Raw genomic sequence first — 16,203 nt, 5'->3', positions numbered from 1 at the left:
TAAAAAAAAAAAGACATCAACTTTACTATACAAAATCCTCACTGTCTGATGTAGAGGCAGTCTAAAATAGCGGGGCCAAGAAGCAGCCAACCACAGCTGTATCTTTCAACTACCAAGAAATAGCTCTGTTGAATGTGTGACTTCAAATCTTTCTATTTTTCAGACTCTGTCCTATTTACAGAAATAAATGGTGCAGTGTAACTGTACTTTCAAAGAGTTGAACATGGACCCAAAAAAGGAGGCTCAATTCATCTGAATTCCACACTGCTTTTTACTTAGAAAGCTATTTTTTGTTATCTCAAAAAAAGTGTCGTTAATATTCTGTAAAGTCTCATATTTACTATTTTCAGCAATTTGAATTTTCATTAAGCCACACAGTAGACTAAGTCATGATTTTAAAATATTCGTAAAAGTCATAAATCATGGTTCAGATGCTTTTGTCCAAGAAAGGATTTTCTACTTCTGTGTGTTCAGGTACATACACATTATTTGATGCATTTCCACAGATGAAAAATAAAAGTGAAGCATATAATTTTATTAATAGTTTATGGAATTTGTTCAAAAGAGACACCCAACAGAACTAAAAATTAATTATCCTTAAAATATCTTTAAGCAACACAGAGTAGAGAGTTCATTTTGCTACCTTAGGATCCCATAGCCATTTTTATCCTATACTGGCTGCCTGTATAGGCATTAAAAGGTTGGAACTGGGTTAGAGCAGATGTGTATAATGTTTCACCAAGCCTTAAATGTTACAAATGTGTTGTATCCATCTGTGAATTCTCTCTATATGGTAAGAAGGCAAATTTCAACAACAAAAAGCATGCTATTTTTTTCTGAAACTATTGTTAATTATTTATTTATTTATTTTGTATTTTTCTGAAGCTGTAAATGGGGAGAGACAGTCAGACTCCCGCATGCGCCCGACCGGGATCCACCCGGCACGCCCACCAGGGGGCAACGCTCTGCCCACCAGGGGGCGATGCTCTGCCCCTCTGGGGCGTAGCTCTGTCACGACTAGAGCCACTCTAGCACCTGGGGCAAAGGCCAAGGAGCCATCCCCAGCACCCGGGCCATCTTTGCTCCAATAGTGCCTCGGTTGCGGGAGGGGAAGAGAGAGACAGAGAGGAAGGAGAGGGGGAGGGGTGGAGAAGCAGATGGGCGCTTCTCCTGTGTGCCCTGGCCGGGAATCGAACCAGGACTTCTGCACACCAGGCCGACGCTCTACCACTGAGCCAACAGGCCAGGGCATATTATTAATTATTTAAAGTTACCAAACATGTATATAGGTCACAGGATATATGTTCCTGCACCATAAACACACAAAAAGACTTATTTATCATTCTATAAACAAAAGGTTTTGGAAAGACAATTATATAACAATATAAATCAACAAGTGACAATTTTTTTCTCAGTTCATCTCTCATTTCCTAATTACCATCTTTATGTAAATACTTTAACACTCTAAAAGTATAAATCATATAATTGATAAATACTATGGTATGTACATTTTTCTTATTAATACACAGATGTAACAGCTATACTATTAATAAGTTTGCCTGTTGAAATTCTGTGACTGAGAAAATAAATTTAATAAATTAAATCAGATTTATATATTTTGAAAATATTTATATACTTAGTTATGTCACTGGTTAGTGATTTCCAAATATTAAACTTTTTTTTAGACAAACATGATAACATAAGAACAATTTCTTCAAACGCTTTGATTTTCCACTTTTACAAATAACAAACTCAATTTCTAGACAAGTCAACACACTGATACGCCTTCAATAATCTCTGAAGGTATCTTTAATATGAATACCTTTGATGTTTCCAAAATGATAAAATGTGTTATATAGACAATCAAATTTAAATTAAGATTAAAGCATGTATTTGTGGATCCAAAAGTTAAAAATAAATTTTGTTTTTTGGTCATTTAATGGAATAACCTTGGTAATACTTTTTAAATACTGAGTGAACCTGTGGAATTGCTATAATAATTCTAACCTCTCTCCAATCATGGTGGAGGAAATAACTTTAGGTATGCCATAGGTTGTAAAATTAGCATAATTTGTGTCTGATAATCTCTAATATATGTATATGTAAACAGAAGTTAAATAAGAAAAAAAGAAATAATTGACTCTCACTAATTTGATTCATTAATGATTTTATGAGATATAATACAGATGAGAAACATTTCATTGATCATAATCAAATTATAACAAAAATAATGAAAATTAAACATTATTTAATGACAATTTTAAATGTCATCTCTGTCATTACAACTATGACAATATAAAATAAGCATTTTAGACTAATGTGTTTCAGATTGCTATGAGTCAATTCTTTTAAAAATATATTAAAACAAAATATGATTAAGAAAGCTTAAATGACAAGATTTCTTAGAAATCTTTATTAGGTAAATTAGTATACAATTCTATGAAACTGTTCATATAAAGAATTATGATATTATTAAAAGAAAAATAAAAAATAAATTAACTTCTGTGTATTAAATTAGGCTAATTTTCTAGATCGTACCTATAATTTGCAAGTCTACACACTATAAAAGTTATTTTTTTAGCTGAATATAAATGTCTAACATTTTTTGCTATTTATTAATATGTGAGTATACTCATACTCACAGCTATTTTCCTTTTATTCTAACTCAATAATACTCTTTGCTAAATTCACTGAAATTTATTAAAATAACATTCATATTTTACATTTTAAGTACATTTGTTCATATTCGCCAGTACGTATTTGTTTATAATAATTGAAAACTAAAATAAGTTGGACTATAGTTTAAATCATGAAAGTGCATTTATTTTTTGACTTGATAATTTTTCAGAAGTTATTTTTTAACCCTTGCTATAACAAGTTGGAAAAAAGAGGTCCATTTCAACAAAAAAAACTTTAGTAAACATTTAATGTTAGTGCCACATATCGCATTCATTGAGAAGGTAGTGGATATATGATTCCATATGACATTTTAAGTAATAGCTTTAAATTCAGAAAAAATATATTTCACTGCAGTCATTAATAGTATAGCTATGGCTGACCAGGCAGTAGCACAGTGAATAGAGCATCAGACTAGGACACTGAGGACCTAGGTTCAAAACACCAAGGTTGGCAGCTTGAGTGTGGGCTCATCTGGCTTGAGTATGGGCTCACCGGCTTGAGCTCAGGGTTACTGGCTTGAGTCTGGGATCATAGACATGACCCCATGGTCACTGGCTTGAGCCCAAGATCACTGGCTGAGTAAGGGGTCACATGCTTTGCTGTAGATCCCCTGGTGTCAAGGCTCAGATGAGAAAGCAATCAGTGAAAAACTAAGGAGACTAAGGAGCCTCAACGAAGAGTTGATGCTTCTCATCTCTCCCCCTTCCTGCCCGTCTGTCCCTATCTGTCTCTCTCTCTGTCTCTGTCACTAAAAAAATAATAATAATAAACAAATAAATACAGTTAGCTATAATAGTGATAATTTGTATTTAATATAAATATAATTATAAATTATAAATATAATTTATAAATATATATTATATTATAATATATATTTATATATATAAATAGAATACCATTAATGCAAATTGAAGTAATTTCAGTGTATAGAACTGAGATATGCAATAGATAAAAAGTAGTTATAAAAATTGAACCATGGTGTTACAATATTTGCAAGTCAACAAACATGATACAACACATAAACAAAATGAAGTATAAAATTGCATGATCATATCAATAGATGCAGAAAAAGTATTTGATAAAATCCAACATGCATTTCTAATCAAAATTCTCAGCAAAGTGAGAATATAGGGAACACACCTCAACATAATAAAGGTCATCTATGACAAACCTAAAGCCAACATCATACTCAGTGAGCAAAAAGTAAAAGTATTTCCCTTAAGATCAGAAACAAAATAAGGATGTCTGCTTTCGCCACTCTTATTCAGCATAGTCTTGGAATTATTAGTCACAGCAATCACACAAGAAAAATTTAAATTTATCTAAATTAGAAAGAAAGAAGTAAAATTGTCATTATTTGCAGATGACATGATATTATATATAGAGAACACTAAAAACTCCACTGAAAAATGACTAGCTATAAAAAATGAATTTGGCAAAGTACAAGGATAAACACTTAATATTCAGAAATTAATGGTATTTTTATATACTAATAATTAACTACCAGAAAAAAATTAAGAAAATAATCTCATTTATTATTTCAACAAAAAGTGAAATAAGATACCTAACAAGATACTGTGATTAAGGATAGAAAAAAGTATCATTAAAATGTTCATACTACTAAAAGCAATATATAGATTCAATTTATTTCTTATTGAAATACCAATGGCATATCTCACAGATCTAAAACTAATATTCCAAAAACTTCTATGGAAGTATAAACTCCTCCAAGAAGCATCAACAATCCTGAGGGAAAAAAAATCAAAGTTAGAGGTGTCACACAATACCTGATAAAAATCCAAGGCCATAATAATCAAAACAGCACACTATTGACATAAGGAACAGCATGTAGATCAATGGAAAAAAATAGAGAGCCTAGAAATGAACCCATGCCTTTATGGTCAATTAATAATTGACAAAAGAGTCAAGAATATACAATGGGGTAAAGACAGTCAACTCAAAAATGGTGTTAAGAGAATTGGACAGATATATATAAAAAATGAAACTAGGCCACCAACTTACACCATACACTAGAATAAACCCTAAATAAATTAAAGACTTAAATGTAAGTTGCAAAACCATAAAAATTCTAGAAGAAAACATAGGCAGTAAATTTTCAGACATTTCTTTTTTCTTTAATTTTTTTATTATTATTATTCATTTTTAGAGAGGAGAGAGAGAGACAGAGAGGAGAGACAGAGAGAGAGAAAGGGGGAGGAGCTGGAAGCATCAACTCCCATATGTGCCTTGAACAGGCAAGCCCAGGGTTTCGAACCAGCGACCTCAGCATTTCCAGGTCGACGCTTTATCCACTGCACCACCACAGGTCAGGCCAGACATTTCTTAAAGCTATGTCTTTACATACACATTACCTTGGGCAAGCGGTAGAAAAGAAAACTAAAGACAAACGGGACTACATCAGACTATTAATAAAAAGCTTTTGCACAGCAAAAGAAACCTATAAAATGAAAAGGAAACCTATTGAATAAGAGAACATATTTTCTATTGATGCATCTAATAAGGGTTTAATTTCCAAAATATATAATAAACTGATATAACTCAACACTAAGAAAACAAACAATCCAGTCATAAAATAGGCAAAGGACCTGAATAGACACTTCTCCGAAGAAGATATATAGATAACCAATATAAATGAAGAAATCCTCAACATCATTAATCATCAGAGAGACATAAATTAAAAGCACAGTGAGATATGACCTCACACGTGCCGGAATGGCTGTCAACAATAAATAAACAAAAAACAAACAAAGTGGTGGTGAGGATGTGGAGAAAAGGGAACCCTCCTGCACTGCTTGTGGGAATGCAGACTGATACAGCCATTGTGGAAAACAGTATGGAGATTCCTCAAACAATTAAAAATTGAACTGCTTTTTAACCCAGAAAAACCACTTTCAGAATATAGCTGAAGAAACCTGAAGCAGCAAATCAAACGAAGAATTCTATCAGCCCTGGCTGGTTAGCTTAGTTGTTTAAGAGCGTTGTCCCAAAATGACAAGGTTGTGGATGGGATCCCTGGTCAGGGCACACTGGGAAGGTAACCAAAGAATGCATGACTGAGTGGAACAACAAATGAATGCTTCCTTTCCTTCTCCCCTCTGCCTTCCTTCTTCTGTCTTAAAAAATAAATTAATTAATTAAAACTTGGTTGGATAGCTCAGTTGATGGGAACGTCCTCCTGGAATATGGAGATTCCAGTTCAATTCCCTGGTCAAGTTACATACAGAAGCAGCTTGATGTTCCTGTATCTCTCTCTGCCTATCTCAAAATTAATAGATAGATAGATAGATAGATAGATAGATAGATAGATAGATAGATAAAAATTCAAACATATTTATTGCACTATTATTTACAACCGCTAAGATGTACAAACAGCCCAAGTGCTCATCAATAGATCAGCAAATAAGTGGATAAAAGAGAAGTTGTACAGTTATGCAATGGAATAGCACTCAGCCATATAAATAAATAAATAAATAAATAAATAAATAAATAAAACATGAAATCATCCCTTTTGTGACAACATGGATGAACCTGGTAATTATTATGTTAAGTGAAATAAACCAGTCAGAGAAGGATTAACACTAAGTGATTTTACTTCCATGTGTAATCTAATAAACTTACAGACAAAATAGAATCAGTAATGAGAAGATAACCTAATCCCGTTAACATTAATAAAAATTTATTTAAAAAAAATAAAAAATAAAAATAAATAAAAATAAAAATATAAAAAAAATAGAATCAGAAGTATGAATGCGTGGAACAAATTGACAGTTGTCAGAAGGGAGGGCGGTAGGGAGGCCAGGTGATAGAAGGTGGAACAATTAAGCAAACACACGCACACATATACATATATGATGCATAAACACAGACCACTGTGTTGTGGTAGCCAGAGGGGTATGGGTGGGAATAGGTGGAGGGGGCAGTAGAGGGAAAAATGGAAACAAAGAGGGAATTTGTTTGGGCAATTGGCACTCGATGCAGTGTGCAGATGATGTTTTGTTGAGCTGTAAACTTGAAACCTGTATGATTTTGTGAACCAATGTTATGCCAGTAAGTTCAATTTAAAAAATTGAACCAGGGATAACACTTACAGTCAAGACTGTGGAGTAGCCTGACCAGGCGGTGGCACAGTGGATAGAGCATCAGACTGGGATGCGGAGGACACAGGCTTGAGACCCCTATGTTGCCTGCTTGAGTGCGGGTTCATCTGGTCTGAGCAAGGTTTATCAGTTTGAGCCCAAGGTCGCTGGCTCGAGCAAGAGGTCACTTGCTCTGCTATAGACCCCCAGTCAAGACATATATGAGAAAACAATCAATGAACAACTAAGGAGCCGCAACTAAGAATTGATGCCTCTCATCTCTCTTCCTTCCTGTCTGTCCCTATCTGTCCTTCTCTCTGATTCTCTCTGTCTCTGTCACATACACACACAAAAAGATTGTAGAGTAGATAATTGCTGTGTTCACCTCTTTCCACAATCACCTCAAAATTACAAGTAAATTATAAAACAATATCATTGAGAATCACTTGAAGACCAGCTAAACAAAAGATCTATAAGGATATAAAGAAGCCACTTTGAGACTGCAAGAGGGATGGAGGCACAGACTGGTTAGTTCCCACACCCACTGCATGGTGATTAAGAATCCAGAGGAATATCTAAGCTGTGGAGATCACCCTTGAGGAAAAGGAGGTCCCAACCTCACACCTGGCTCCCTCACATAGGTCAGGAGGGCCAGGAAGAGGATTCCTTATAACATCTGCCTGTAGAAACCAGCAGGGAATGTAATAACAGTGAGACAAGGATGCTGAAGTGTTCTTTCCTAGGGGTTTTAAGTCTTCCTGTAACTGAAGAAGATCCTTTGATGATTAAATAAAACACTCCTTCTTTTAGGTAGTATAAGTGCCCACTCACTTCTGAAAGGGCAAACCATGCCAGACCTCCAGTTAAAGGTCTAAATATTTCCATAATTAGATGTTATATTTTTATTTTGTGACCTTCCTATCAAAAAAGAAAGTGTATTTCTGAGAGTAGTAATAAGTTAAATCCAATAACATGGATATATTTTATAGAATTACCTAGCTATCAGTTTATTAAGTAGAAAACAAAGTCTGAAGAAATAAAGGTTGGGCAAGAGCCTACTGATATACAAAAATTTAAATTAAAAGACAAGAGAAAGCAATTCTAGATTCCAGGATATTGCCCAAATAGTGTTGGATCACATGGAACATATAACACTTTTGGTGCTGTTGGTTGATTGAATGAGCACATTAAGTGTTAATAAAGTGGAGAGAGGGACAATATAGATCATGGATGCTGACAGGGAGATGTGTTGGGATAGGTAGAGTGGAAGCACTATGTTTCACATTTTATTTTTTTACTGAGAGTCAATTCCAACTATTAGTTGGGTATCCATTCTTTTAAAGTCATGTAAATGTAGTGCATTGAATCTTACTATCACTACTACTACTAATAATAATGGCTAAACTTACATAGAACTTCCATATGCCATGCATTGTTAAAATTAATTGTAGATACATAAACTTATTTAAAATATACTTATTTAATCTTTACAGCAAGTCAATGAAGTATGATTATAACCTACATTTTAATACTATGTAAAATAACTTATTTGATCATTTTAAATACTTTTGTATTCGTAAATATAAAATCTCAAATTGTTTTAAGAAAACCAATATCTGTAAATTATAATCCTTTTCTTGTTATGTTTTCAGATTTTCAGTCATCACTACTTTTTTTCTTTAAGAGATAAACAAACAAAATAGAAACGGACTGATAGATACAGAGAACAGATTGACAGACTGAAGAGGAGGGATTTGAGGGATGGATGAAAAAGGTGACAGTATTAAGAAGTACAAATTGGCAATTACAAAGTAATCATGGGACGTAAAGTATAGCATGAGGAAGATAGTCAATAATATCATAACTATGTATGTGGCCAAGTCACTGCTTAAAGCATCAGGGTTACCTCTCTGTAAAGTAAATAATTGTCTAACCACTTTGCATAAAATGAAAATTTTTAAAACCATTTTAATAGCACTAAAAGGCAAACTAAATTCTCTAATAGAGAATCTGCAGAATTGGAAACTAGTAAGATCATTTAGAACACACCTTTGTTTAAGCATCCATTTGAAGGTACAGAAGCCTATTTTATTTAGAATGAGATAAAGAGTCTATCTATATTATATCCATTTGTTTTCCCTTTTATTCATTTTATTTAATTTTTTATTTTTTGAATTGAATTTAAAGCACTAAAGAACAATGTCTAACATCTTACTCTATTTTTTTTAATGTCAAGTTGATTTTCAACTAACCATCAATCCACCTCAATTACTGGCTAATTCTGAATCTTCTGTGAGTTCTGGAATACATCTGTGCACCAACAGTACCTAATTGTTTCTAGACTCATTGCCGAGAGTAAAGCAAATATTAAAACACACCTATGTGTGATAATGCAGTGTGAAAACATTTTTTCTAGTAAATATTATATATATATGTATATAATTTATGTCAATATATTCTCGTTTTCTATTTTAAGTCTCTGATAAAACTCTATTTTAAAGCATAAAGATACATTATTACAAACATAGAATGATATACTACTTTTCTTAACATATGCTGCAGTCTTTCAGAAAATCCATACTCAACAATAACATGGTATCATACCATAGATTTTGTTACTTCATCTGTATCGCATCACATGCAAATAAAATAATAATAATAAACTGGGTACTGAAAAATGTTATCTTTCATCACAGTCAAATGCATCTATTCTTGTGTTTCCATTACAGTATCGGTATAGATTGCATCTATGCAATCTGCAGTTATGCAGAGTGGAAAAGCAGAGGGGGAAAAAGAGCAAAGAAAAGTTCTTTCAATGTCTCTGGGCCTCCAGATACCACAGTTCAGTAACTACCCAAGCTGTTTTCAGTCATTTTGGCATATCTCATCAAGTCTTTCAGATTAAATTTGAAATTCATTCCCAGATATGAAAAGATAGTACTTCATACACTAGACCTCAGAGTTCCAGCTCATTTTTACAGAAATTTCTGCAAAAGCCATTGAGAGTTGACAACAGATTATCCTCAAAATAAAATCTCTATATCACATTGGAAAAGATCCTGTTCAAACACACAAAAAAATAAACCATGGGCATTTGAAATATTATTCTTGTACCCAAAAATTTTAGATTCTTTGAAAGCTTCTGAAAAAAGTGGCTTTGCCTCTCAACAAAAATTGTTCTCATCCTGTGATTGCTATCATTCACAGAAGATACCTATCTAGAAGAGGTTCAGTAATATATATTTTCTGCAATTCTCAGAATTATCCTGAATTGTGGACATTCATGATGGGTTAAAATATTGTTGTATGATGTCTTTTATTCTGTGGAAGTTTTTCAGAATAAACATTATAACAGATATCAGCATAATTTATTTTTGAGTGTTAAATAATTGCTTGAAAATCATATAATAATTTACACTGTCTAATAGCTTGACCCAGTCTTGCACGCATTCTGTTCTACACATGAAGCTTCAATTATTTTTGTTTTGTTTTTCTAAAAAACACAATTTGTAAGCAAAAGCTGGCAAGAATAAATATTAGTCATTTCTCCCAAGTATAGTAAAGAAAAAGAATATTTTATATTGGTCATTTAAGTTATATAAATATGTTAATGTTAATAGTATTTGAGAAAATTAACTATCACTGTAACTTTAAGTAGAATTTAGTTATATCATAATTTCAATTTTATTTATAAAATGTTAACTCCAACAATCAATTTAATATGGCCAGTTCAGTCAGTTTATGGTTACATAGAGAGCCTGAAAATTTGAACTCACTAAAAGAAATTGTGGGCAGTTAAGTCAACTAATAAAAAAAGGTAATTTGTCTAAAATGAGAAGTTATATCAGTTGATGAACACTGTGTGATATTCATCAAGAAAAAAGAGATCATCTGATATTTGTCTTTCTTTGACATGTCAGTTAGAATAACACCCTCTAAGGAAAGATCCTAAAATTTAAGATTTCTTTTCTTTTCCATACTCAACTTCATGTGAAAGGAAACATTTAATCCAAAGAGTCCAAGAATATATGGCTTCCAAGCTCTGTGGCTTCATATAACTACTTTTATTTGAGATATATTCATATAAAAGTGAGTGAATAGAATAAATATGCTTAGAAACACTAGGTGCATTACATGATGATATAACATTTTGTATGGCCATATGTGCAAAATTGTTCATCAGATGATGAAAAATGTCAGCCTCTTTGTATTAGAAAATAATGTGATTGATGGACTGGAAATCATGTAGGAAAAAGGCCTTAGAAATCAGAACATAGTAGTAAAAACAAAAATGAAATGAAATCACACAAAATCACTGACTCATCAATGTTGGTCATGAAATAAAATTTAGATCAAAAGAAAACTTTGAATTCTATTATTTCACATTTTTGTAAAACTTTATTGCTTATTTTCTCTTTTTTATTTAAAAAAAAATTTTAATTACAGTTGACATTCAATATTATGTTATATTAATTTACCAGACAAAGACAAATAACATGATTCCACTTATATAACGGAATCTAAAGAACATAATAAACAAAATACAAAACAGAAACAGACTCAAGATACAGAAAATGAACTGAGAGTTGCCAGATGGGAGGGGGTTGGAGGAATAGATAAAAATTTGAAAGGGTTAAGAAGTACAAATTGGTACTTTAAAATAGCCATGGTGATTTAAAGTACAGCATAGGGGGTATATTCAAAAATATTGAAAACCTTCAGTTCTGATATGAAAAAAATATCAATCTGAAATGCAGTGCATTCTGCTTTAATCATACTGCAACACTTATGATTAAGGAATTACACTAGCAATAAATAAAAGCAGATCATTTTAATAAAAACTGCAAAGAAATCCTTATTGATATAGTTATTGTCATTAGGAAGAAGAGGGGCAGTGATTAATAATTGTTTTCCATACCTCCAAATGCAGCATAACTTGGTTAATTTATTCAGTTTAAAATGTCTGCTTTATATGTATTTATATGTATTGCCATAGATGTTGCTGAAATGGTTAAATCCTCATTTGAATTATCATATAGTGAAATGAGGATATTGATTATCTTATCCTGTCAATAAAATTGTTTTAATGTTTATTTTATAGTTTTTCTTTTTATTGAATTAATTGAGGTGGCACTGTTTAACAAAATTATACAGGTTTCAGGTGCACAATTCTACAACGCATCCCTGTATACTCTATTGTGTGTTTACCTCCCCAACTCAAATCTCCGTCTATCACCCTTTATCAGCCTATACCCTCTCTCAGCTTCCCCTTGCCCCTCAATCACCTCTCTGTTTTTCATTTCCATGAGGTTTCTCTCTCTCTTTTTTGTTTTGCTCAATCCCTCCACTTCACCAACCAATATCTCAACCCCCACCTCCAGAAAGCTGTCAACCTGCTCTCTATCTATAAGTTTCTCTCTATTTTGCTTGTTAGTTCATCATATACATTCGAGTCCACATATGAGTGGAATATGTACATTTATACAAAGGAATGCTACTCAACTGTAAAAAAGAAGGAAACCTTTTTTTACCCTTTGCAAAAGAATGGATGGGCCTGGAGGATTATATTTATAGTAAGTGAAATAAGCCAGTTAGAGAAAGACATGTCAATTTAATTTTTAGCTCAATAAATCTGGCTCTAATGTCATAGTGAGTCTTCATGTCTCAGTTTCAAATACTTCTTGACATTTGCTCAATAAATTTGAGCAATGATAGATCTTTAGAGAGTTCAATTATTTTATTAGTTTTGATCTGCTTTTTCTGATATGAGACTGTCACTGATATTATTGTTTTATTTTTTACTGTTGTAAAATAAATACACAGCTCCAATATTCAATATTACAGAAAATAATACTCTGTACACAGAATTTTCCAGTAATAAAAAATCTCTTAATGGTCTGTCCATGCGTTCTTATCAGAAAGAGTAGGACTAATGAAAGATTCCATTCTTGTTATTCGGTGTGCTCGAAGTATATTAGTAGTAAAGTTAAGTGCTCAGATATGATCACAAAGTTGACATCTTATTTTATAAATAATCTATCTCATAAATATCAAAATTTGACAAAAATAAGTGCTAAAATTATTTTAAACATAATCCATTGCAAAAACTTTAACATATCTCTTTTTTATATTTAATAACATCTGTACTATTCCATATTTTCATTTTAACTTTGAAACATTTCTTATGTCACGCTGTTCTTAACCTTATCATGCACTGATATTTTTCCCTTAGTGTTTAATATAATTGAGTGATATAGACTTACAAAATAATACTGAATATGTCCTCTTTCAGTCTATTTATACAGTCTATTTGTACTAAAATTTGTAAATGTAATTCTTATATCCTTTTCAAAAAATGAACTAAGACATTATTTTTGGAGATTGTTAAAATGTGAAGTTATTTTTCAATTGAATTTATTGGGTAATACTGCTTAACAAAATTATACAGGTTTCAGGTGCACAATTTTACAACATGTAGTCTTCTGTATACTGCATTGTGTGTTCACTCCACCCACCAAGTCAAAGCTAGAAACTATCAAAGGAAGGGGAAGGGTAAAGGGGCTGTTGAAGGATTGAGTATAAAATTATTATAAATGGAGAGAAATATATGAAGTTTAAAATCCTCTAAGTTTTATAATTTTTTATCCATTTTTAAGAAAAACTTGAATATGAACAGTATTAAATTTAAATTTTAAGAGCTAAAATAAATTTTAAACTTAATAATCCATTTGACATTTTCCAAACAACCATTTGTTGTACAGCTTCCATGGAATGAAAAGACAAACTCCAAAATCATTATTTTAGAACTTCTCTTCCTCTTTAACTTGCTTTTGCCTTTCCTCTTTTCATTGCTTTCTCTCTTCTTCTCTTCTTCCCTCCCCTGTTGCTCCTTTTCTTTCTCCCTAGTGTTCTGTAATTCTCTTTTATTTTCTCAAAGAAATTCAGGTCAAAAAAGTTTACATGACTTGATTAGCATTTATATGTGAATGTATATGTCACTACCTAACAATTAGCCTTCCGTAGATGTGTGTTGAATGAATGAATTGTAATCTCCATAGCATGCATCATACTGTGTATTGTAGATACTGAAGGCTACTTTTTATTCTGCTATCAGATTAGTCTAAGATGGCTATAAAGCTATCTATCATACAGGATTCAGATGAGTTGAAAACATGGGGTAATTATTGTGTCAATAATATATAATTCACTTATTTTTAATTTGGGCTCTTGTTATTTGAAGGAAAAGCCAATGAAAAGGGAATCATAAAATACAAACACCAGATATTACAATCTATGCCTCATAATTTAGGACTTTTAAGAGTAATTGATGTTAATTTCTCTCAAAAAATGTATATCACTAAATTAAACTGATTGTTTCAATTCACATTGACTATTTCCTTATGTTCACTTTGTAAGATACAATTTTGCATCCTTAAATGTTCGCTGCCTGCATGTGCTTTTATTTTCTTTTTTAAACATTTTCCCAGCAATATGTACATGCAAACATAACAAATTAATGTTGGACAGATCAAAATACAGATGACACTATCTAAATGCTTGTCTTGATAAAAATAAGCTTTGATTCAGAAATGGTAAGGAGGTTAAGTTGCTGTGTAAATAAAGAGCAACATGACCATGGAAAAATCCAGTAAGCAGTTGAGAAATATGATTTCTTGGTATATCATCTTGTAGTAAATTTAGTCTAATGAACTCAGTGCACAAATGACCTTCATTATTGTCACTATCCAACTGCCACTGCCACCACTGATACATAAAAGTTAGTTAGATTTTAAAAAAGACAGATGTTTGTGCTTACAATATTATAAGGGAAAGGCATACTGGACTTTAACAAATATTTTGTCGGTCCTTTGGTTCATATGTTGAAAATAGGTTTTATTCTTCCTATTTCATAGATTTATTTTTAGCTGTAATTTTAGAGTAGATTTTAAGTTTCTCTCCATACTTAATACTAGAGCTAATAAACAAAGAGCTAGTTTTTACTAAAATGTTTAACAGCTATTAGATAAACAGACTTTTTAGGAAGAAAACCACATTTGCATTATTAAGGTAAAGCATAATTTAAGGTAGTTGATATTGTTCATAATTCCTTAGATGAAGCATTCCGAGTGGGTTAAAAATTCCCAACGAATACACCATTCTGACACACATGAATTTCCTTCTTCTCAACTCAAGGAAACATGAATTAATTTATGGTCAAAAAGTGAATTTAGTTGAGATTCTTTTTCTTTTCCTTTTTTCTTTTCTAAATGAAAGAACGGGAGATAGAAGGACAAACTCCCGCATGCGTCCTTACTGACTGGGATCCACCTGGGAACCCTCAGGAAAACCCTGTCTGGGGCCAATGCTAGAACTTATTGAGCCAGTGGCTGTGAGACGGCAAGAGAGAGATTAGGGGGAAAGGGAGGGGGAGAGAAACAGATGGTCGCTTCTCCTCTGTGTCCTGACTGGGGATTAAACCCAGGATGTCTGCACACGTGGCTAGTGCTCTATCACCTGAGCAAACCGGCCAGGGTTAGACTGTTTTTCAATGGCCAATGTCAGAATTATATTTTTGATATCAGAAAAGTTTAAAAGGCTAGCCTTGGGTACTTTCCAACATAGTTATGACCTCCACTTGAAGAGCGGTACATAAGATATCTAAGGAAATGGTAATGTTTGTGTTTGTTTGTTTTTTTGGTTTTTTTTGATGATGCTGATGAGAATGACCTGCATTAAATATTGGTTTAAATAAACATGGTTAGTACTTCGTACAGTGTCCCAGTGAGGTTGACTTTTTAGTATTTTTTATTAAAATATCAATAAGGATCCTGAAACAACAGTAATATTATCTGCTAGAAAAAGTATTAATAATGAAATATTGTAATTCAATGTATAATGAATACATCTTTTAAAAATATTCTTATGTGTCATGTAAAGAGGTTTTATATATTAAATAGTTATGATTTAGGCAGACAATGAAGCTTATTTTAAAAGGTTTATACCTAAGAACTTAGTCTTCTTTTACAATGTAAAAAAATACTTCAAGGATTTGTGGAGTGCACAATCTCATATTTAAATAGATTACTTGATAACAGCAACTTAAATAATGAATGCAGAGTAAAAGACCAAAGATTCACAGTTCGCACTCTTTAGGGAAGAGTAACATAATCTTAGCTTTTGGTACATTTTATAAATGAGTGGTAGAGGACTCACATATATCATCAGACTATAGAGTTTTATTAATCTCTTGAATGCCCAATATTATCTTGCTATTCAGTTTCTAAATACTTCTTTTGTTACCATTGGGTTTAATTTACCCCATCTTCTATTTGAGTTCCACTTTTAGTTGACTATCTCCTACTCTGATAATTTTCCTGAAATCTTTCTTGTCTGGCAAAACCTTTATTTATCTAACAGTACTACAATA

At 32.2% G+C, this 16,203-nt stretch overlaps 1 protein-coding gene across 2 annotated transcripts in view; it reads right to left on the bottom strand.

Annotated features, from left to right (window-relative positions):
* PCDH11X (protocadherin 11 X-linked) overlaps positions 1-16,203 on the bottom strand; it is a 764,552-nt gene that overhangs the window by 291,535 nt on the left and 456,814 nt on the right. The gene's annotated exons all lie outside the window — the stretch shown is intronic.

This window comes from Saccopteryx bilineata, chromosome X, assembly GCF_036850765.1.
Source record: "Saccopteryx bilineata isolate mSacBil1 chromosome X, mSacBil1_pri_phased_curated, whole genome shotgun sequence".
In the NCBI taxonomy this organism is placed as follows: domain Eukaryota; kingdom Metazoa; phylum Chordata; class Mammalia; order Chiroptera; family Emballonuridae; genus Saccopteryx; species Saccopteryx bilineata.
Note: the sequence above shows the minus strand (reverse complement) of the source record. Positions and strands in the feature narration are given on the sequence as shown.